General features: G+C 46.1%; 1 protein-coding gene across 1 annotated transcript in view; it reads left to right on the top strand.

The window, feature by feature from the left end:
* The window catches only part of CREB3L2 (cAMP responsive element binding protein 3 like 2), a 109,356-nt gene that overhangs the window by 1,171 nt on the left and 91,423 nt on the right, over positions 1-16,762 (top strand). The gene's annotated exons all lie outside the window — the stretch shown is intronic.

Raw genomic sequence — 16,762 nt, 5'->3', positions numbered from 1 at the left:
AGAGCCTGTTGTGTAACTTTTGATTGGACTTCTCCTTCCTGTTTCTGCAAATTAAGAAGTTTCTACTTGTGGTCCGCAAGAAAAGAACAGGCTCTGAGAGAACTATAATAGCCTCATTCTTTGGGTCAGGTCCCAAAGCTTGGAAACTTTTTGCAGACTTGGTGTCCCAGTTTTTCCTCTGCTATCCCATCTGCTCCTAGTTCACTATCAGTATGAGAGCCAGTTTGGAAGGGAGGCGGAGGCCCATGTCTCCAAAAAGATACATGGGGTTATTTTAAAATTCCTAAGATGAAGGCAAGAATGGCTCAGAGCATGTGCAGAGTGGCTTCCCCTCTTGTAAGAAATCAAGGGGTTTTTTTAAAGAAAAAGTGTCTTGAGGACAAAATGCTTCTGAAAATTGCAGAATGAATTTCCTCTGTGAAAAGAACCAACTTTTATAAACCTAAGCCAAGTGTTCCCCCCCATTGTAAAATCAGAAAAAAATATAGGCTCTACAAGCTGGCTACACTTGTAGTTCATATTAATATATATTTGAATATACCAAGTTTCCCCAAGGTGGCACCCTCCAAATTTGCTGGACTTCAATGCCTATCATGCTGGGTGGGGATGATGGGAGTTGATGCCTAACACCTCTGGAGGGCACCAGTTTTGTGAAAGCTGGCATATAAAAATGCACAATACAACCTATCCAATACACACAATACAACCTATTCATCCAGACTAGAGTGCCTTAAGGAAAGAGAACGGACCACCTTGTGCCAAAAATTCCGACCCTGATGCTGGGAAAGACTGAAGGCAAAAGGAGAAGGGGACGGCAAAGGATGAGCTGGCTAGATAGCATCACCGATGCAATGAATATGAACCTGAGCACACTCCGGGAGAGTGCGCAGGACAGGAAGGCCTGGCGTGCTATGGTCCATGGGGTCACGAAGAGTCGGACACGACTGAACGACTGAACAACAACAATTATAAAGGGAGAAGATTCCCAGCCCTGTAGCACAAGACTCTGTCTCTGAACATTCAGTCTTGGGGTGGCTGGGGGCGGGGGCATTCTAAACATTAGGGGAAAGTAAGCCCTCCTGGTCCTAGTAATTTGTCCTTTAGTTCTGCCTGATGAAGAAATCTCTTTAACCCCAAAGCTAGCATGCGCTCACACCAAATTAATGTAGGTGTTCCAACAAAAGTGATGACTTCATCTTGGCTCTTGGGACCAAAGAGTATGCTTGTCATGTGGAAAGTGCTGGGAACACCCTCCGTTTGGCTGCTCTTCCACACTGGAGCAGCAAAGTCTAACAAGGCACATCACGTGAAGAGCCTGCACACCAGTGCTGCACGTTCCTGGCAGCCCGTGGCAGTAGCATGGATGCTCTCTATGTAATTAAGACAAACTAGAAGATGAGTGGTTATAGTCCCAGTGCAGTAGAACAGCCTTGAAGCCACTGTTTTAGGCCACAGTGCTATGCAAGTTTAGACTGAAAAAATTCCTGCAACTCCTAGCATTCCCCAGCCAGCCATGGGGAATATTAGGAGTTGTAGGACTTTTTCTGGTCTAAATATGCAAAGGATTGTGCCCGTAATCACTTTCCAAGTGTTGGGTGTAGCATTAATTCTCCAGGCCCAATGGGTCAACAACCCACGCTATCCAAGGCCCTGAAACACGGGCATGTTTCAGAACGGTGACTGCCTTGTGTAACCCGTAATCAGTACACAGAACTTGATTTCAGCTGCGTTTATCACTAGATGCCCCTTTCAGAGCATCCCTGGCATGTATATTTGTCACTTGCTAGAATGATCAAGAATGGGACCCAGGCTGGGGCTATGTAGGTAGGATCAGTTTCAGTTCCCATTAAGTTCTATGGGGCAAAATAAACAGGCAATAATTTGAGATACTCTGGGGAGGATGGGTGCGGGGGACCTATCTCTACCCAAGATGCTCCCATCACTATTGCATGTTTAGCACTCACACAATGATATCCTGGAATTCACCCCTTTAATTTCTCCCATATAACTAAATAGCCATTGGCCACCATTCATTCCTTTGGAGAAAAGTGAAATGCTGTCCCTGAGGACAACACTGCAGCAGGTGCAAAGGTTGCCCACAATTCCGGTCATTGGATGTCTTTTACCGTAGACTTCGCCTCCAGGTGTGTGTATGGAGCAGGGGCAGGGGGGAGGAATCTGCCTCTCTGAAGGATGATCCTCTATGGTCTCTCTGAAATACAAGCCCTCCTTCTGCACACATTTCACCCATTGCAATTTAAATTGATCTCGTGACTGTTTTGTTTTTAGTGTTTGCTGCTGCATTTGGCATGTTAGTGTCTTTTAACAGCTGGTATTGTTTCCATGATTTTAGATTTTGTAAGCCGCTTTGATCAACTCCTTTTTTGGGAGGGGAAAACCGGGTTGTTAAATGCTGATGGGGGTTTTGCTTCTGAAGTCATAACGAATGCTTGTGAAGACCTTGCTGGGACTATGGAGCACCATAGCTCAGGGGTAGAGAACATGATTTGCATGCACAAGAACCCAGGCTCAGTCCCTAGCACAGCCTTCGTGAGCCTGGTGCCCTCCAGATGTGTCGGGCGATCACTCCCAGCATGCCCCAGCCAGCCATGTTGTCTGGGGCATGCTGGGAGTTGTAGCCCAACACATCTGGGGGGCGCCAGACTCGCAAAGATTGCCATAACATCTTCAGTTTAAAGGATCTTGAAGAGCAGGTGATGGCTAAGATCTCTGCCTAGGATCCTGGAGAGCCACTGCCAGTCAGAGCAGGCAATACTGGGGTAGATGGATGAATAATCTGACCTGGTATAAGGCAGTTTCCCATGTTCCTGACCCAAAGGTCAAGGACATGTGTTGCTAACCTGCTGTATCCTGTTGTGTAGAATTCTTTAACATATGCAAAGGAGAGGGATCAAGTAAAGGGGAACTTGCAAGTAAAGAAATAACCTAATTGCCTTGATGGCTTTTTAGCGAGTAAAGAGGTATACTTGAATTTTATTTGTATCCTGCCTTTCTACCAAAAAAATGGCACTCAAGGCAGCTTACAATCGCAAATAACACTTGATTAAAATAATAATAAAAACAAATGCATTCAAACACAATTAAAAACGTAACAACAGAATAAAAACTGCTCCCAATGCAACAACAACAGAATAAAAACTGCTCCCAACGCAACAACAACAGAATAAAAACTGCTTCCAACCCAACCGGCTCAGTTTCACACCAAAGGCTCACTTGATTAAGCCATCTTTGCCTGCTGGTCAAAGGACAACAGAGAGAGAGAGAGTGAACTTAGCCTTTCTCGGCAAGAAGTTCCACAGCCTGGGAGAGGCCCTCTGTTGAACCACCACCAACCTCCAAAGGTGGTGGTCTCAAAAGAAGGGACTCTCCTGAAGATAGTCCTGAAGAAGGGACTCTCCTCTCTCTTCATAGACTATGAAGCACATGGTCTTCGATGTCTATATACTAATGCCCAGAGTATGGGAAACAAACAGAACGAACTTGAACTCTTAATACAGGAGGGAAATTATGACTTGATAGGTATAACTGAGACTTGGTGGGATGACTCTCATGACTGGAATACAGCAGTTGAAGGATATAACTTGTTCAAAAAGAACAGGAGGAACAGAAAGGGAGGCGGGGTTGCACTGTATGTGAAAAATACATATCTCTGCACAGAAATACAGGAGGAGGAGCTTGGTAGCCCCATCGAGAGCATCTGGGTTGAAATAAATGGAGCAAAGAATAAAAGGAACCTGGTGGTCGGAGTCTACTACCGGCCACCCAATCAAGGAGAAGCCAAGGATGAAACTTTTGAAAAGCAAATAGCCAATGTTTTAAGGAAGCATGATGTAGTAGTAATGGGGGACTTCAATTTCCCCGATATTTGTTGGGAGACAAATTCTGCAAAACATGGCCCCTCCAGGAAATTCCTGACTTGTGTGGCGGATAACTTCCTCCTACAGAAAGTAGAGGAAGGAACTAGAGGATCGGCTATCCTTGACTTGATCCTAACCAACAGAGATGACTTAGTGGATAAAGTAGCAGTTACAGGAACTCTGGGGGAAAGCGACCATGTTGTACTTGAGTTCTTGGTTCTAAGGGAAGCAAAAGCCGAGTGTACTCAAACGCGTACCCTGGATTTTAGGAAAGCTGATTTTAACAAACTCAGAACAATGATCAGTAAGGTCCCATGGCAAGCAATGCTAGCGAGAAAAGGAGTCCAAGATGGGTGGGAACTTTTAAAAAAGGAAATTCTCAAGGCACAATCACAAACAATTCCAACAAGAAGAAAAGGTGGAAGACAACAGAAGAAGCCAATGTGGCTTCACAAAAAGCTTAGGGATGACCTGAAAACAAAAAAGGACACATATAGGAAGTGGAAAGAAGGCCAAGTAACAAAGGAAGAGTACAGGCAGGTAGCACAGAATTGCAGGGATGGCGTCAGGAAGGCTAAAGCGGAGAACGAGGTGAGGTTAGCGAGGGATGCTAAAAACAACAAAAAGGCTTTCTTCAGCTACGTGCATAGTAAAAGGCAGAGGAAAGAAATGGTTGTTCAGCTATTAAATAAGGATGGCAAAATGATAACAGATGACAAAGAAAAGGCAGAGGTGCTCAATTCCTACTTTGGCTCAGTCTTCTCCCAAAAGAGGGTCTATGACCCCCCTGGCAAAGGCGAAGTACAGGCTGAAGGGGCAGGATTGCAGCTTGAGATCGACAGGCATATGGTCAAGGAACACCTCATTACTTTGAATGAGTTCAAATCTCCAGGGCCAGATGAACTGCATCCTAGAGTCATAAAGGAACTGGCAGAAGAGCTCTCAGAACCGCTGTCTATTCTCTTTGAGAAATCATGGAGGACCGGGGAAGTGCCAGATGACTGGAGGAGGGCTAACGTTGTCCCTATCTTCAAAAAGGGTAAAAAGGAGGAACCTGGGAACTACAGACCAGTCAGTCTGACATCAATCCCTGGGAAAATTCTGGAGCAGATCATAAAGCAATCCATCTGGAAGCACCTTGACAACAATGCAGTGATTACTCGAAGCCAACATGGATTTGTCAAAAACAAGTCCTGCCAGACAAATCTGATCTCATTTTTTGATCAAGTCACCTCCCTTGTAGACCGTGGGAATGCTGTAGACATCATATACCTCGACTTCAGCAAAGCTTTCGACAAAGTGCCCCATGATATCCTGATGAGCAAACTAGCTCGAAGTGGGCTAGATGAAACAACGATCCAGTGGATCCACAGTTGGCTACAGAATCGGACTCAAAGAGTGCTTATCAATGGGACCTTCTCAAGCTGGGGAGAGGTAACGAGTGGGGTACCGCAGGGCTCAGTCCTGGGCCCAGTGCTCTTCAACATTTTTATTAATGACTTGGAGGAGGAGGTGCAGGGAATGCTGATCAAATTTGCAGATGACACAAAATTGGGAGGGATAGCTAATACTTTGGAAGACAGAAACAAAATTCAAAGTGATCTGGATAGACTGGAGTGCTGGGCAGAAAACAACAGAATGGCATTTAATAGGGACAAATGCCAAGTTCTGCACCTAGGAAAAAGAAACCAAATGCACAGTTACAAGATGGGGGATACGTGGCTCAACCACACTACGAGCGAGAAGGATCTTGGAATTGTCGTCGATCACAAGCTGAATATGAGCCAACAATGTGATGTGGCTGCAAAAAAGGCAAATGCTATTTTGGGCTGCATTCATAGAAGCATCGCTTCCAAATCCCGGGAAGTACTAGTTCCCCTCTACTCAGCACTGGTTAGGCCTCATCTGGAGTACTGTGTCCAGTTCTGGGCACCACACTTTAAGAAGGATGCAGACAAGCTGGAGAGGGTTCAAAGGAGGGCAACAAAGATGATCAGGGGACTGGAAACAAAGCCCTATGAAGAGAGACTGAAAGAACTGGGCATGTTTAGCCTTGAGAAGAGAAGACTGAGGGGAGATATGATAGCGCTCTTCAAGTACTTGAAAGGTTGTCACAGAGAAGAAGGCCAGGATCTCTTCTTGATCATCCCAGAGTGCAGGACACGGAATAATGGGCTCAAGTTACAGGAAGCCAGATTCCGACTGAACATCAGGAAAAACTTCCTGAGTGTCAGAGCAATACGGCAATGGAACCAATTACCTGGGGAGGTGGTGGGCTCTCCCACACTGGAGGCCTTCAAGACGAGGCTGGACAGCCATTTGTCAGGGATGCTCTGACTTGGATTCCTGCATTGAGCAGGGGGTTGGACTCGATGGCCTTGTAGGCCCCTTCCAACCCTACTATTCTATGATTCTATGATCTTAAGACTTGGGCAGGCTTGTATGGGAAGAGGTGGTCTTTCAGGCAGCCTGGTCCCCCAAGCCATATAGGGCAGGGCTCCCCAACCTTTTTGGACCCATGGGCATGTTTGGGAATTTGAGAAACTGCTGTGGGCACCACCACCACCAAAGGGCGCTCATGGAGGATGTGGCTAGTCACATAATGGCTTCTGTGGGGGCCTGGCTAGTCGAAAGAGGCGGAAGGAGAGAAATAGCAAGGATAGAAGGAGGGAGGGGAAAATAACAGGGCAAAAGGGTAGAGGGGAGAAAAAGAACAAAGCTATGAGTGGGGAGGAAGTGGGATAAAGCGGTGGGGGGGAGAAATAGTGAGGTTAGAGGCTGGGAGTGGAGCGAAACAGCAAGATAAAGCTTGAGGGAGAGCAAGAGCAAGAGCAAGGCTAAGGTCTAGGAAGGGAGAGAGAAAAGAAGGCTAGGGATGGGGAAGGGAGAGAAATAGCAAGGAAAGGGATTGAGTGGAGAGAAATAGTGAGGCTTGAGGCTGGGAGGAAAGAGAGAGAGAGAGAGCGAGAGCGCGCGCGCGCGCGCAAAGAGGAAAGTTCTGTGCGGATGGAGGAAGATTCTGTTGAGCCAGGAAGCAACTCTTCTCTTCCTGCCTGCTGATCAGGGGCAGGTTCAGGAACAGGACTGAAAACCCGACGGCCTAATGTTTTTCAAGTTTTTAAATTAAAAATAAAATTTGGAAGGGAGTGGAGAGCTTCACGGGTGCTGTTGGAGGTACCCACAGCTGCCTCATTGGGAACCCCGGTATTAGGGATGTACGAAAGTCACTTACAGTTTCGCGGATCTGCTTTGCGGTGGGGGGGGAGGCGCTCTGTCCCTCCCCCCAGAATCCTCGGCGGGGGAGAGGTGCTCCGTCCTTCCCGCCGGAGTCCTGCCCGGCCGGCTCTGCTCCGTGGGGATTCTGCGGAGCCGCTGGCCGGCTCCGCCCGCAGCCGGACATCCGGCCGCTGGGCAGCAGGGACGCAAATGGCGGCTCCCTGTATTTAACCGTGATAGGCTACGTAAATATTTACGTAGCCCATCATGGCAAAGTAAAAAAAAAAAAAAAAGTGTACGCAAATGGCGGCGGCTACAGAAGCTGCCATTTGCGTTCCTTATTTTTCGCCGTTTTAGTCTACGTGAATATTTACGTAGACTAAAACGGCGAAAAATAAGGAACGCAAATGGCGGCCGCTGTAGCCGCCGCCATTTGTGTATGCCATTTTTTTAAAAAACCCAGATGTGATAGGCTACACAAGTCTTTGCATAGCCTATCACGTTGGGGTAAAAAAAAAAAAAATGACTGCAAATGGCAGCTGTGGCAGCCTGTCAGAAGACCAGCCACCGCCATCCAGAACATCCGCCCCAGGAAAGTCTTGTCCCGGGGGGGATCCGCAGGGGGGCGGGGGGGCAGGCCGTTCTGCCACGGATTTCAGGGGGCCGAATGCCAGTGCATTCGGCCTCACTGAAATCCGTGGTGGAATTCTCCGCCATCCCTACCTGGTATAGGACTTTATAGGTCATGACCAGAACTTTTAATCCTGTTGAGAAACAGACCAATAGCCAGTGAAGCTGCTGTAACAAGGGAGTCACATGCTCCCTGTAACTGGCTCCAGTCAACCATCTGGCCACAGCATTCTGGACCAGCTGGAGTTCGTGAAGTTTTCAAAGGCAGCCCTACGTAGAGCGTGTTATAGCAGTCCAAACGGGATGTAACTCAGGCATGTGGGACCATATAAATGTAAATAAGTAAGTAAGTGTTGTTAAAGTCTATTTCTTACTAGACTCTGACTGGGCTGTACCACTTCAGAGTGCATGGCTGGCTGGGGCATGCTGGGTGTTGTAGTCCAACACATCTCTAGAGCTCCAGGCTGTGCTAGGGATTGAGCCTCAGGTCTTGCACTCTGCAGGAGAGACCTTTGCTTTGCAGTGTGCCGGCCTCCCAGTTAAAAAAGAATTAATTTCTTTAAATCTAAAGAAAAAATCAAATCAAATCAGGAGAGGCAGGGAGCCTAGTGGGCACCAAGACAGAGGTGTCTACAGGCACTACATTGGAGACCCCCCCTCCACGGAGTAGACTAACTTACTAATGCTGTGGATCACTCTTGTGGTGTCCAAACATGCTTGCCAGACTATGGAAACAAAGACTTCACCTTGTTTGTCAGGAGGCCCAAATTTAGCCCTCGAGCTTTGATTTTCTTTTTTCTCCCCTTTGGAATAGCAGCTGATACCAGCAGAATAAAGAGCTCTTTATACTAAGTTACAGTCTGTGCTCTGCAGAGAGGCAGGCTGCTGCTGGTCCCCGGAGGAGGTAAATCCAGGTGCAGAAAGTTAGAATGCTGCTTAGGTAATGAAGCACGTTCAGCAAAATGCACATAGCATTTGTAAGAGCAAGATTTCAATCTCCCAGGCATTTGAATAATTTCATGGTTTGCTTCTGTACACTATGTACTGGTGTGTAAGATACATGTTTTATTTTAGAAATTAGTGCAATCCTAAGTGTCTACTCAGAAGTAAGTCCCATTAAGGTCAATGAGCCTTACTCCCAGGGAGTTGTGTATAGGATTAATGTAGGTTCTTTCTCCACCCACCCCTCATTTAAAGAGATGTTTGACTAAGACTTCTCTCTGGTAGCTTGTGTGCACAATGCACATGCCAATATTTTTGGGCTCTTTTGATGTCCTATTGTCATCTTGCTCACCTCTGATAAAATGAATATCTGATCAACCTGCTTTGAAATTTGAACAGTTGTTCTGGCTTGGGTGTCCTTGGGAACAAATTTATGTGACTTGTGAATGGGCATATTTCAAAACAGTAAATGTTGGTGTAATCTTCATTTGCAGTGTTGCAAAGCATAACTAGAATTCTGCATTTAAAATGTTGCTGGGGTTGGAGCTTTATGGCAAGATGGAAGAAGGGAGAAATGTGCCTGTGTGTGTGCGCTTGGCAGGATAGTAACTCAACTGTAGGGGGCATTTGATGGACGCAGGCATCCCACATCTGACCATTGCATACCTCTGTCCAGGATCTGTCAGAATTTCCGTCCATTCACCCATCAGTGCAGTTCCACTTTCAAACTCCTCTCCCACCGTGCAGGCATGAGGACTAGTGGCATATTTATTAAACAAAACCCTATACATTGTCACTCATAACTGTCCAGAGTAAAATATGTTACATCTGTTTCTGCAATAACTAACCATTTTGTTACTTTCCCTTCACTACGTGTTATTATTTTTATGCCCTGACCAAATTTCAAGGACAGTTTATCTGTTTAAAACCCTGATTATGAACTTGGTAAATGTTCAGGCTTGACATTTTGATAATTAGCCTTTGTGGAAGCAAAGATTTTTTTAAACTGAGAGACCTTCCCAGTTTAAGAACGGACAAGAAATCCAAGATTTACTTGATGTGTTTCTTAAAAAAACATTTACTTGAGTTATTTTTTGCCTGTAACTTTTAAGAACTGATTTTTTATACGTATATATCTATCCAGGTTAGCTAGCGGAATCTTCCCCAACTGGGCACCCTCCACATTTATTTATTTATTTATTTATTTATGATATTTATATACCTCTAAATATAATAAAATCCCTAAGGGCGCAATCCTATGGCCACTAGTCAGTGGCTAGACAGCCATAGGATTGGTCGGTTCCCAGGAACCAACCTCTACCCCCTCCCGCACCACCTTGTAGGCAGCACTGATCAGCCCCGTGCTCGGAAGAGCAGCATGGAGTGGGGAAAACAGGGCATCGGGGCGGGGAGGTCGGAAGTGCCAGTACACTTCCTCTGTGTCGTCTGGCTGCCCCTTCCCACACTCCAAGGTCCCATGGCTAGACAGCTGAAATTGGCTGTCTAGCCACAAAAGCAGAGCGGCAGGAGCACGGAGGACATCCACTCCTCACCATTCCTCCCGCCCTGCACTGGATAGGTGGCCGCCCCTGGGATCGGAGGTGACTGTTGATCCAGAGAGGATTGCTCCCTGAGTGGTTCACATATAAACATTAAAATCACATGTAAAATACAATATTAAAAACAGGACATTAAAAACAATTCCAATTACAATAAAAGCAATGTGAGGAGCAGGAAGATTGTGCAGCATGATTGGTTTAATTACATTTGCCTCCTCCGTTATGTGCGTGCCCAGACTGTATGATCATCCTCAGCGGCCCTTCTCCGTGAGCCCCTGCCAAAGGAAGTGAGGCGGGTGGCTACTAGGAGGAGGGCCTTTTCTGCTGTGGCACCCCAGCTATGGAATGAGCTCCCTAGTGAGGTTCACCTGGCTCCTATGTTCTATTCCTTCCGGTGCCAGGTGAAGACCTTTTTATTTTCCCAGGCATTTTAGCATTTCAGCTTTCTAGACTTTTAGCTTTGCTGTTTTAAATCTGTATTTTAAATCTCTGCATTGCTGCTAGGTTTTATTCTGGTTTTATTCTGGTTGTATTGTTATACTGTGGTTTTAATGTTTTATATATTTTATATTGTTTTACTGTGTGCTCTTTGGTTTTAATTTTTGTGAACCGCCCAGAGAGCTTCGGCTATTGGGCGGTATAGAAATGAAATAAATAAATAAACAAACCCGAAGAAAGCCTGGGTGAGCAAGTACATTTTCAGGAGGCGTTTGAAGGATGCCACATTTTCTGCCTCCTGAACTGCACGGGGAAGGGTTTTCCAAAGGATGGGCACCACTGCTTACAAGGCCCGCCATCAAGGTATTGTGTGGTGTCATTCCGTTAATTTCGGAATGACCAGCAAGGCCTCCTCTGGCGATCTTAAAGGTCAGTTGAGTATATATAAGGGTGTAGGACTACAACAACTATCATCCCCATGCCACCTGGGGTAATGGGAGTTGCAATCCATCAGAAGGGCTTCAGTTTGGGGAAGACTGAGCAAGGGGGATCAACATTTTGTGGGTCGTGTCCTCATGTGTTATGTCTTACAAGGATTCTGTGGAACTCCAACGGAGCTGGGACTCATAGTGATAATTCTAAGCTACCTATGGATCTATTCAGTGTGAATTTTCCTCCACTGATTTCAAAGGGCCTGGCCCAATTCTGAGCAAAATAACACCCGAGTTATTAACGTGCTTATATCTATGCTGCCAACATATCTTGGTTTTACACCAGTTTAATTGAAATGGTTTTCCAGAAAGAATCTTGGGAACAATAATTTGGGAAGTGTGCAGACTTCTGTTAGAGATTCCGAGGTTGTCGTCCCCCCTTCCCCAGAGAACTTCAGGTTTCAGGATTCTCTGAAAAACTACTTAAACCAGTTTTAGGTTTGTGGTGTGGATACGCACCCTGTGGGCTGTTGAAGTTGGCCAGTGTGAAAATGCTGTTCCTTCCTCATGTTCCTGGTTATGCAAGTAAACTAAAGGAGCAGCATGCCCTTAAATCCTGTTATCTGTTACAGTGTTGATCCTGTATTGAACCACTATACTTGGCCAACCAATGTCAACATATTGATGCAGATGGGAACAGCCCTTGCATCATTGCTTGAAGGCAATCGGAAAGCCAGGTTACTCTTAACCAGGAACTTGTAAATGTCAAAGGATTACCTGAGTATCTGAGTCAAACCTTTTCCTCCTGATGTGGTTTCAAAAAAAATTAAACCTCTTCTTAAGCACAGCTCTGTTCTGCCATTTGTAGCCATGATGCACTCAAAAAAGAGGTGTATAGAGGAGGGCAGGGATTGGAAGGTGTATATTAACCAAAGTAGCCTTAAGTATGAGCCTCGTGTGGCGCAGAGTGGTAGGTGGCAGTATTGCAACTGAAACTTTCCCCACGACTTGAGTTCAATCCCAGCAGAAGCCAGGTCTTGGGTAGCCGGCTCGGGTTGACTCAGCCTTCCATCCTTCCAAGGTCGGTACAATGAGTACCCAGCTTGCTGGGGGAAAGGTAGTCACGACTGGGGCAGGCACTGGCAAACCACCCCGCTATAGTCTGCCATGAAAATGCCAGCGTAAGCGGTGTCCCTCTAGGGGTCAGTAATGACCCGGTGCTTGCCTTAAGTATTATACCGCTTAATATTTGTAAAGTATTGCTAAGGCTTACTTAAAACAACTTGTAAGGAGGTCAGTGTTAGAAGTTATGGTGGAGGTTGAGGCTGAGAGAGTAGTGGCCGTATGACAAGCATAGGCATTCTGGTGCCCTCCAGATGTTTTGGGCTGCAGCTTCCAGAATCCGCAGCCAGCATGGCCAAAGGTAGAGATTATGGGAGTTGCAGCCCAAAACATTTGGAGGGCACCAGGTTGCTTACCACTGCTTGTATGGTATGGATCAAGGATGTTTTCTCCACCAGAGTAAGATTTGGGGATCCCTTGATAGGGCCACATGTTTTTTAGATTTTTAAGGAATTGATAAAAACAATAAAAGAAAATGTGTGTCTGTCCATCCAGTGTCATAGTGCGAAGACCATGACACCTAGACTCCTGAAACTTGGTATGCATACCAAGGGGACCTTAGGAGTATGCACCTCTGGGTTAAGTTGTTTTTAATATGCATTAATTCCTTTTAATTAATTTAGTTATGTCTATGTGGTTAAAGCTGGCAGTAACATCTTCAGCCACTAGAGGCAGACTTCCCTAGGGGCACACAGCTTTACAATCCATGAAGTCTGAAGCCAGGGGAGATTAGTAGGCTGAGGGACAGAGTTATACGCCTGCCCCCTGCTGTGGGGCACCCCGGTTCAGGGGAATGGCTTGGCTGGACCCTTCCCTCAGAGTCCATTTCCGGGCCCGATTCAAAGTGCTGGTGTTAACATTCAAAGCCCTTAACGGCTTGGGGCCAGGTTACCTGAAGGATCGCCTCCTCCCATATGTGCCTGCCCGGACCTTAAGATCATCATCATCAGCCCTTCTCCGTGAGCCCCTGCCAAAGGAAGTGAGGCAGGTGGCTACTAGGAGGACGGCTTTTTCTGCTGTGGCACCCCGGCTCTGGAATGAGCTCCCTAGTGAGGTTCGCCTGGCGCCTACATTGTATTCCTTTCGGCGCCAGGTGAAGACCTTTTTATTTTCCCAGGCATTTTAGCTTTCTAAATTTTTATCTTTGCTGTTTTAAATCTGTATTTTAAACTCCTGCACTGCTGCTAGATTTTATTGTGGTTGTATTGTTATATTGTGGTTTTAATATTCTATATATTTTAAATTGTTTTATTGTGTGTTTGGTTTTAATTTTTGTGAACCGCCCAGAGAGCTTCGGCTATTGGGCGGTATAGAAATTAAATAAATAAATAAATAAATAAATATGACGGGGCGGTGCCTAGAGGTGCCAACGGCTTTGCTCAGCCAGGGCGGGCACATTGTGTCCAACTCTGACAGCCGTGTACGTTTGCTTGAAGACTTCACTGTATCACACTAAGGGCTATTCCAACCCATGCAAAGCTGAGCCGATTCACTATTAATAAGTAGAACAATCTGTATTTTGGACGAAGGACTGTACTTAAGTCAGGATGCATGTGACGAGGAGTCCATGGTTCAGCTTCCAGCACAGGCCTTATGCCTTTTCTTGTCGTAAGTCTTGTTTAAGCCACCTAAAGTTCAGGATAGAGATTGCTCTTTTGGATGAGCTGGGGAAACTTTGAGCTTTCCTTATCTCTACAGATAAGTTACTCAGAAAGAGCGGGTAAACTTAACACTAACTTGCAGTGACTTGCTATTCTGGATTCAGATAAAATCTATCAGAGCTTATTTTGTGAGTTGATTTCCTTGGTTTTTCAATGACTTTCTGAAAATATCGTTTAGAATCTTATGTGAGTTTTGTCCCCGTTAAGCATGGCATTCAGTGTTCTATATGTGCAGCGTACTAAAAAAGGCCGGTGCAATGATTAGCACATCTTAGAGGTGTGGCTGCTCCCACTAAGGAAACGGTGGTGGTGGCATTCTTAAGAAATGTATCGATCTGCACTGTGGTACGCCACATATTGAGAAGGGCATGCTAAGATTCCCTCATGCTACTCAGGAATAGAACTAAGAAGGGCTAGTCTTAGTTTCTGATTACTAGGGGAGACACAGGATGCAACCACAAAGAAAGACCAGTACTAAGCTATTCTGACCAACTCTTCCCCAACCTGGTGCCATCCAGATGTTTTGAACTAGAATTCATTAGCTGTTCTGGCTGGGGCTGATGGGCATTGAAGTACAAAACATCTGGAGGGAACCAGGTTGGGTGAGGTTGAGACCAATGGGGACTTCCTATTCAACAGTACTGTTTCTTTCCAGCTGGCATTGCTGCCTGGTGGTAGTGTGATGTCGTTCCTGTAATGGGGAGAGAGAAGCCATCTTGCATCGCAGGGAAGGCCAAGGCCAAATCCAGACACTAACCCATTCTTTTTAATCTGTAAAATGTTAATAAGTTATCTGGCACTTTCAGAAGCTCTTCATCTCTGTTGCAAGGAATCTTCTGGATGACTGAAATGCATGCCACTTTCAAAACTGCTCTGTGATGAGTCATTAATGAAAGTAGGTTGATGGAGCTTAACATTGGCACCAAACTTGGGGTGTTTTCCCCTATCTAATCCCCTTCTTTATGGTGAAACACACAAGGATTTCATGGGTTCCCACAGTCAAGACTAAAACCGATGTGGTTCTGTGGACACCTTCCTTATTGAGGCTAGGTGGCTTCCCATCCCAAATCATGGTGTACCTCTCCTCTGTCATATCAGGAGTAAGGTCTGTTCAGGTCCCCTGCCCCTACTTGAAGAAAGAAGGAGAAGCGGTAGTGTTGGAAGAAATTGGCAAGGACTTTGGCCTTCCTGTACATTGATTGTCATTTACCATCAACAAGGGAGTTCAGATTAATTTAGACATTTCTGGAGAAATCATTTTTAAAAAGCAGGAGACAGTCTCTTGATCAGGAGTGGGTGAAAATCTCAGCCTCAGGGCCACATCTGGGTATTGAGATTGTGTGGTGGGCCATAAGGGCACTTTGTGTGTGTGTGTGTATGTGGGATCCATCCTGTCATGAGACATCTGGGCTCCCTACGAGATGAGATTGTGGCCCTATTGACATGGTGACAGGGCTGGGAGTCACCCTGCTGTTGTGCAGTGGCTGGTTTGTGAATGGCTCTTTAAAGGGGTTGCTGCAACCTCAATTGTGCCTCTGGCCAGTCTCTCCAACCCCAGGAATGGATGAGATGAGACAAGCTGAGGTAAGTAGGAATGGTCATGGTCAGCCACCTGGTGGCTCAAGAGCTGCATGAAAGCTACCAAAGGCTTGATGTGGCCCATTGGCTGTAGCCTGCCCCAGGACCGGCCCTACCATCAGGCTGAGTGAGGCAGTCGCCTCAGGTGGCAGATGCTGGGAGGTGGCAACAAGATGTTGGAGGAGAGAGCTGTGGACCACTTGGCCTGCCCTGTGCTGCCTTCAGGTGCAGCGGGGGATGCTGTCCCATCCTTGGTATTGAAGTAAGATTCAACTGCCAGGCCAGTCGGCTTTTGACATGGAATGAGGAGTGCCATCTTGTTCCTCACCTCAGGCAACAAAATGTCTTGGGCTGGCCTTGGTCTGCCCACCCCTGCTTTTGATTCTTGAAGTTCTAATGTTGATATTGTTCTTTGGCTTTATTTAGAAAAACTGGAAGCATTTCCAATAAAGGAAATGGCCATTTTCTGCCTAGGTAGTCTCAGAAAAGAGGCCCAGGAGCGGGGAGGGAAGGATAATGTTCTGGGTATATTATTTCACTGATGTGCTGCGTTACTTTATATTATGGGAACAATGGTTGATTTTCTGAAGAACATCTGTTCCTCTCGTCTTGAGGTAATTCTATGTGCCTGGGCCAATTACCTGTATCAGTTGTGGTTCTCTCTCTGGTTTCTTATGGCTAAAGTTTCCTTTCTGTCACATGCTGTGCATATGTGTGTCGTCCTGCAGTTTTCCTCACAGCTGTGTTTGTAATCCAAGCTGTTTGAATGCGAGCTTTTTTGTGTTGAGGCCTGACTCGTGTTCTGAGATTTTAAAAAAAACGGGCTTTCTTTGAGAAGTGTGTGCAGTATGTGGTTCCTTTCTTTTCATCTCCCACCTCTGCTTCTTTTACGAAGAGATGAAAAGGCCAGGAAGAAGGAGGATAAAGATGAATCTGTGTTACGGTGACTACTCCTTCTGCCTCCCTGCCCCGATGAGATTTATGGAATTCCAGCCTCCTCGGTTAAATACTGGAGAATGAGTTTGCTTCTTACTTAAAACTTCCCAAACCCCCAGACTCTTCCTGTGTAAAAACAAAGACCACCACCAGACGTGGAAAATGCTACATTCATAAGTTATACTCAACAAGTAACAAAAGGCCTTTTCATGGAGCAAGGGAGAGCAAGCAACCATGGCGCCTGCTGGCCATCCAGATGTGAGATTCCATTGTGTTCAAACGCCAGGCACTGGCCTTGCCTCGTGGATTTCTCTATCTGCAGCTGGAAAGTTTTACTCACTTGTAACTCCCTAAAGGCACCCCCCGCCAAC

The sequence above is a fragment of the Heloderma suspectum genome, chromosome 7, assembly GCF_057233095.1.
Source record: "Heloderma suspectum isolate Gila_16-S chromosome 7, 16-S_ref, whole genome shotgun sequence".
Lineage (NCBI taxonomy): Eukaryota > Metazoa > Chordata > Lepidosauria > Squamata > Helodermatidae > Heloderma > Heloderma suspectum.
The sequence above is the reverse complement of the archived record's forward strand: the minus strand, read 5'-3'. Positions and strand labels throughout refer to the sequence as shown.